Genomic DNA, 7,371 nt, shown 5'->3' on the forward strand with positions numbered 1-7,371 from the left:
CCTTTGTAAATCAGAGGGGACAAGGAGCAGAAAAACAGCAAAATAATTTTTTTTAAGGAGTTATTTTTTGTTCAGAATGAAAATAGAGCCAGATTCTGGGCAGCTTCATTCATGAACCTCCACTTATAAGTAATAACTTGTGTCAACTACAGTACTTTATTAATTCCTTCTTCTTCCACATTTTATTTCCTGGATTTTGTCTTTCGTAGGCCTGAAGATAAAATGCGAGCCAGAGAAGAAACAGTACCATTCCTCCTCTGTCAAGAAAGTAAGCTACTCATCTTTTTTATGGAATAGTTTTCTTCTTCCTGTGTATCTGAAGAGCAACAAGGTTGACAGAACAAGGACTCCAGTGGAGCAGTAGGCTGCTTACACAATTTCCTATTACCAGAGAGTCTGTCAGAGCAGTGAGGTGTTTATTCTACTGGAAAGCAAGTTGGGTCTGATGTTGCTTAAGCCTTCCAGCTTAAGCTGGAAGTCACTGCTGGAGTCACTGCTAACATAAGAAATGTATTCCCCCAACAGCATTGCAGTTTTGGTCTGTTTTTCAAAAGAAGCAAGTCAATATCTTCATGCTATTAGACATCTCTTCCAAAAACCTGTTAGCCTGTTTGAACCAAATTTGTGAGAGGATATAGGTTCCTCACTAATGTGAAACTAGGCAGTCAGATAGGGAAATGCAGTAATACCTCAACTGGGGGATGTGCAGTAAGTAGCTGCTCTTCAAACATCTAAGGGTCTACAGAAGAGTCCAGCCCCAAGAAAAAAACCTCTGGGAAAACAGGTTTCATTGGTTCAACTTCCGCTGAAAACATTTATTTTAGCTTTTAATGTCAAGTGAGAGATAAAAAGGCTGTTAATGATCCCTGTTATTGCACAAAACATATAATACAGCCTTCTCTTAAACTGACCACAGTCCATCATAAAACCACTTGTGTTTCCTGTCCCACAATTCTGTTTGAAAGGCTGTCTCAGAATGTCACTGCTCTGACTGTCAGAAGTCTGAAAGTTAGAAAGAAGTTCACTGTTTCTTGGCTCTACTCTAAAGCCAACATTGCTCTTTATCTGGAAGACCTCTTCTTCTCTCCCATCTGCCTTCCCCAGACTCCACTGTTAATTTCCAGAACCTCTGCCCTCTTACCCTTTTCTTACCAAGGCTAAACCAGACAAATTCTGTTAATACCCTTTGTATTACAAACTGTCCATTCCTATCATCATCTGTTCTGCTTTAGTTCTTCTTTCCTGAACATGCTTGCTCAGATGTCTACAAGCCATGCATTATACCTTACTGTTAGTGCTTTATTTCTTCTTTCACATTCTTGATACAAGTTCTAAGATTACACTTACTTTTTCATGGTTCTATTACACTGACAACTGACAGATATCCTGTGTCATTCTCCTCCTTTGTCATTTCCAACTCATGAACTCTGAGCATGTCCCAAAATTTCTGGTTATTTATTCTATACATGATCTTAATACTTGGAAATATTAAAAGTCAACCTGTTTCTCAGACTCAGATGTTTAAGGTCATTTGGTACTTTCTGTGCCATATCCCAGTTTGTTATCTGATTGTGTCTCCCTACTTTGGGCAAGCCATAATTTTATCAGCATAATTTTGGTTTTGTGTCAATATCATAAAAAATTATAAATTGGATTGGTCCCAGAACTGATCCTTCCAAACCTCCACCGCTAATCTCCCTCCAAGCTGGTTCTTCCATGACAATAACTTTTTATCACAATTTTAAGAGATATGCAACAGTCTCCTCATGTTGCAAATTTTTGTATATTCAAAAATTTGTGCCCTTTTCAGTCTCTTCATGTCATTCCATAACAAATTATTCCTATATATTAACACTCACAATAGTTCCCGTCTGTGTCTTGTAACTACATCAGTCACACTGGCCAGTTTAAAATTAATAGGACCCAGCACAATCTCCTTGCCAGCCACAGACAATAATTAACGTTTTTCACCTCCGAAGCTATTGCTTGTGCAGTACAGGCTAAGAGGACTCTAAGGCTTGCATTCAGTGGGAGTGATTGCTACTGGTAGAGAAGCTGAGCTTTCAGACTACATGTATGAAATGAGAGAAATTTTTTATTGGTTATGAGGTTTAAGCTCAGAATCAAGAGTGTTGGTACCGTAGCTCTGTTCCTATGGGACCTGAGAAAGAATGGGTAGGAAATAGAATATGGGCAAAGTATCTGACTATACAAAAATGACAGGTGAAAGTGGATATATGTAAAGGACAGGGATTATAATATTGTATAATATAATATTATATAATATTATAAACCAAATAATATTATAAACCAAATAAATAAAACCTGTATTACTTTTAGTATTCTTCAGTATTATTCAATTTTAAGAGTCCTAGGAGATGTCTACTAAAGACTGTTGATTCAGCCTCCTAAATAGAATAGTAATTTTTGAGGTTATGATGCCTTCCATCCCTAGGATCAGTTATCTTGCTGAGAAAGCAGATGCCCTTCTCAAAATTTCACAAACGGAAGGCAAAAGGTTGCTTGGACTTCTTTTGATAGCACTGTCTTTTAACTAAACACATACATGCATTCATCTCACAGTTGTTGTTTTTGGGAGCTCACACAAAAAGCAAATTCATGAAGAACTGCTTTTAATAATTTTGGAGACTGGGATTGCAAGACACTTTTTTCCAACAGTCACTAGTCACTGGTCTCTCCAAAAATGCTCTTAGCATCCCACCTCTATTTCAAACCACAAAAACTGACTACTATCTCTATAAAAGGAGAGTTCTACATGCATTTAAGAATTAAAGGGGAACATTCCAGTGAACTACCGATTGTACAGGTTTTCAATGATCCATCCATTTGTGATCACAATTAAAACCGTGTTTTCCCCTAATAGGAAAACATAATAAAAGATGCTCTGCTACTCTACCAAAAATAGTTGTCTAAATAGAGGAAAGATTCTTTTAATGTATCACTGTAAGCCATTTACATATTCATTCACCTACTGCCTCCAAAATCACTGGCCTTGAGTTTTGGCCTAACAATTATCTGTGACCACTGTTGAGGACAGGATATTGATCTGTATTGTCTATTGGTCTGACCAGGTACAACTGGGCTTGTGTTCTTATATTACCTTATTAGACTGAACACTTTCTATTCAGACACAGCAGGTTCCATCCCAGTGGAGCAGGTGTAACATTAGTGCTGGACTGCTGTAATATACTATATCAACAAAGAGCCTCTTTGAGATGAAAGACAGCTGACTTGCAAATCAGGTTTGGTCATGTTGACAGAGTTACACTGATAGAGAAGTTAACAGACTCGCAGCTTAAATAAAACCCTCCAACTTATGTTCTGTAGAAAACCTGATTAATATTTTATGGTTTATTACCATTCTTTTGGTAAATTATTCAAAAGCATAGCTCGGAAAAGCACACGGGAAGTCCACAGTGTCAGGTCAATTAGTTCTTTAAGCATTATGTAGAATTTCAAGTGTTTGTTTCCAATTACAGAATAAAAATGTTATGATTGCAGAACAAGAGGAAGTGAGGTAGGTTAGATATACTCCTTTTATGAAAAATCCACTTAAATATTTGGGGATTAGTACCCCAAGTGTTAGACTTCTCTTTGTCACTACAGTTCTTGTAGCAATGGTAGTACTAAGGCAAAAACTTATATTCCTGCATGCTAGCTGAGAAATATCAGACATATAGCTGAGGATTTAATTCCTTCATCCCTTTCTCATCATTAAATGAGCAAACCAACCAACTGCAAAGGGAACCACTCTATTAGGGATCGTTTAATAATCTCTCCAAAAATTTGTGGGCAGTTTGTAATTTCAGAAAGACAGAAAACAATCATTAGCTGATGTATTCCACCTTCCTGCTACTGTGAAATTACTCTCTATTGTACATTTTCAATTGATCCCTCCAGGCCACTGCAGCTTTTTAAGTCCTATATATAAGGAACAATGCCTTCCTTCAAGCACTCCTTCTAACACAGCAGAGCTCATCAGGAAAGACAGCCAGCCCAAGTATTTCTTCTTAATTGAGTTTCCCCGCAGTCTCTCCCACTCTGGAAACAGTTCTAGTCTTTTGAGCTGTATATACACATCATTCTGGTATGTAAACACCCTAAATGCTCTCTTAATTACTCCATCAGGTTCACTATAACTCTAGGTGTTTAAGTTTAGAAGCATGAAATGTTTCAGCATTTCATGGGCAAGAAGATCTCTAATTTTTCACAGTTTTCCTTAGTGACTGTTGTGGTAGTGCCCTCATTTTTCCCCAGTCCTTGATGCTCCTTTGACAATACATGCACATCTACCCACACACCACTGAAAATTTAATAAATAATCCTGAAACAATAAAAGGCAATGAGAAGGTTAAGATCCTCAGTGTCATCCTTCAAGGCTATGACTAGGCTCCAACCCATTCTTCTAGGTGCTATTTAATGTTCTCCTGTGCAACACATGCCTTCATCATTGTCTTGTGCTTGAAGCAGGTAACTTTGCCTTTGAATCTGGAAACCTGAAGAAGGCAGTCAATGCATATTGGATGCATCATTATCTGATTTTAAAATGGCTGCTCACCTTCACACCATCACAATCATCCCAGCTGAGCCTAGACATCCTCCTTTTAGGTTTATCTTTGCAGTTTGACAAAATCAGGGTTAAATCAATATGTCTTTTCCACAGTATCCTGAAAACTCCTGGTCTTCTGGTTTTTCAAAGCAAGAACCTCTTGGTTCCTGACCCTAGTGATCACATTTCCTACAGATTTCTGCTTTTTCTGCAGAGCTAAGACATGGAAAAGCATTAGTCCTATAATGATTCTCTCTGTGATTACACAGATTGTAATCTCAATCTCTGATTACACAGAGATTACACAGATTGTAATCTCAATCCATGCCAGTGGTGAATGTAATGGTCCTGTCCACTTCCACATTACTAAACACTTCCACTATGTCCCTTGCCTTGGATTAAGAGTCCCCACAGGTTCACAGAGAGCTAGATCAGGTACCTGGTTTGCCAGAAAAAAGGGACAAAGAAAGTCATGGCAAGGCAAAACAAAGGAAAGGAAACAGAAGAGAGAGGGAAGAGTGAAGTAGGATGAGAGGAAGAAGACTTTAACTAGATGATTTTCCTGATTTAGCGTATGAGGTTGTACAAATATTGGTGCCTTATCAAAACTCACAGTGAAAAACTTCCAGAAGCAGAGAATAACACAAGTTAGCTTGCCACTCTCCATGTCAAGCTAGCTTGTGTTAGCACTCTCCTGTGCTAACTTGAACAGGCTGTGTAACCACAGCTCATAAGTCACAAAAGATCAGGCTTTCTGACCAAGTCAGTAAAACTACTACGCAGGAGCATCCTGACTTTTAGCTGAGACACCTTTCTGATACCTCAGGGCCAAATGGACTGCCATTTCATGTAAGAAGCAGGAATTACACTCAAAACAGTGTTGATTATAGAAAAACCTGATGAAAGAAAGGAAGGAATACAAAAAAATGAATGCTTTAAATTGCCTCACCATAAAGGCAAGCTGAAAATACCATTCATAGACTAATTAAATAATTTCCAGACATATCTGAGCCAGAGAAGCAGGCAGATCTCACACCATTCTCCATTTACATTTTACAGAGTCATTCCAACCTAAACAATTCTATGATTCTATTACCCCTTGCTTTCCAAATCATTAGGTATAGACCACATTCAGCAACCAAACTGGCAGTGCAATGGTGTGATAAAGTAATTCACATAAGTATTTCTAATACCTGGCGTTTTTTCAGTTATTCCAAAGTTCTTCAGACAAAGAATGAATTTCACTTCACAGCAAGCTGACAAAGTACAGAAAACCCTATTGCAGTGTTAGAAAACAGAGGCACAGATCATTACTGTCTGTAACCACATTGTAAAGTAGTTGCATTGTGACGATATTCATCTGTATAAAAATGTAAAATCTTTGATGTCAGACAGCAACAGCAGTGGTCACAGTGGCAGTCACCACTACTGACTGTTGCAGATTTTGGATGGACAGACTTCAAGACACATTGAAATATCTGACTCCCTCTTTCACCTTTCAGTTAAATGTTTCAGGTACTGGCAAGAAAGAATTGTCTTCTGAGGCATACAAAGTAACTTTGTGATCCAATGCTTATGCCTTCCCCAAAGACAGGCCCTGAGGAGGTCTTTGGTTAGCTACAGAAATGTCACTGAAATATGGAACCTTCCAGTCAATTGCTGATTGGCTCAAGTAACAAGACAAAAAGAAAACAAATGTGCTCAAGAGAATCTGTATATTTTTCCTTTGTTACTTTCAGAACAGTATAACAAACCATGCGTCCTTTGACAGACTGTTTTCTGCTTTGCACCACAGTGCAACCACATTAGTACCTGCTTCTAAGATATTAGCTTTACAAATTGTGGAAACCTCTTGGTGAGAGTACTGAAACTCAGCTCTGCCAGACTGTTTACACCTGCCAGTTGGAGATAAATTTATACATTAAGAGGCAGTGGAAACCTCCAGGAAAAAGTCAAATTTCGATCTCTTCTGACTACCCTTGCAGAAAATGATACCCCTGATGGCTCTGATGAGGTGGGTTGTGGGTTTCCTTTCTTCCATTGCCTGGCACTGCAGGAAATTTAAGTCCTTTCACGTTATTTAATAATAATACTCTTTAGTACCTCAGAGGATTATATATTCATCTTTTTGGCACATGCAAGAAAGCCAACCTTTTCAATATTCCAGTTTAGCAGCTTGGCTACTGTTAGATACCTATCCTTTACATTTCCTGTCTTTCTGCCTTTTGGTACACATGACAGCTTCTTTAAGTGAAACTATTCTTAAGCCATAGTGGAACATGAAACATCTGTCTTGAATGCTGGGGGCAGAGAACCAATTGGTACAAAACCAAGCCTTTGCCTTGCAACATAACACAGCTACTGCAACGTGCACCTCTGTGAGTGGACTGGGTGAAACTGCAGCACCTTACATCACTACAGAAACCCCCTGTGCCAGAAATGCAGCATGCACTGCTGCATAATGTCCTCTGCAAACACTGCACAGGATCCTTTTAACTATACCAGAATTTCCTCCAATTTTCCAAAAAGAAGGACACACCTTTTACAATGTACTTTCTCACATTAACATTTTCAGTTCATTCTAATTTCTCTACCCTATACAAAAACAGATGTCATATTTTTAGGAGACCTGTGCACACTTTTCCTTGAGAGTGACACACTGCAGCTCCACAGGGCTACACATCTTTCCTCACAGAGTCAGAGCATGTTCCACACATAATTTAAAAGGAAGAGATCTTGAGAGTAAATAGGGACAGCAGAGGAGACTCATTTCTGGAAAAATAATTTGTTAATTTGATCTT

Source organism: Neopelma chrysocephalum, unplaced genomic scaffold, assembly GCF_003984885.1.
Source record: "Neopelma chrysocephalum unplaced genomic scaffold, ASM398488v2 Primary Assembly neopelma1_24, whole genome shotgun sequence".
NCBI lineage: Eukaryota > Metazoa > Chordata > Aves > Passeriformes > Pipridae > Neopelma > Neopelma chrysocephalum.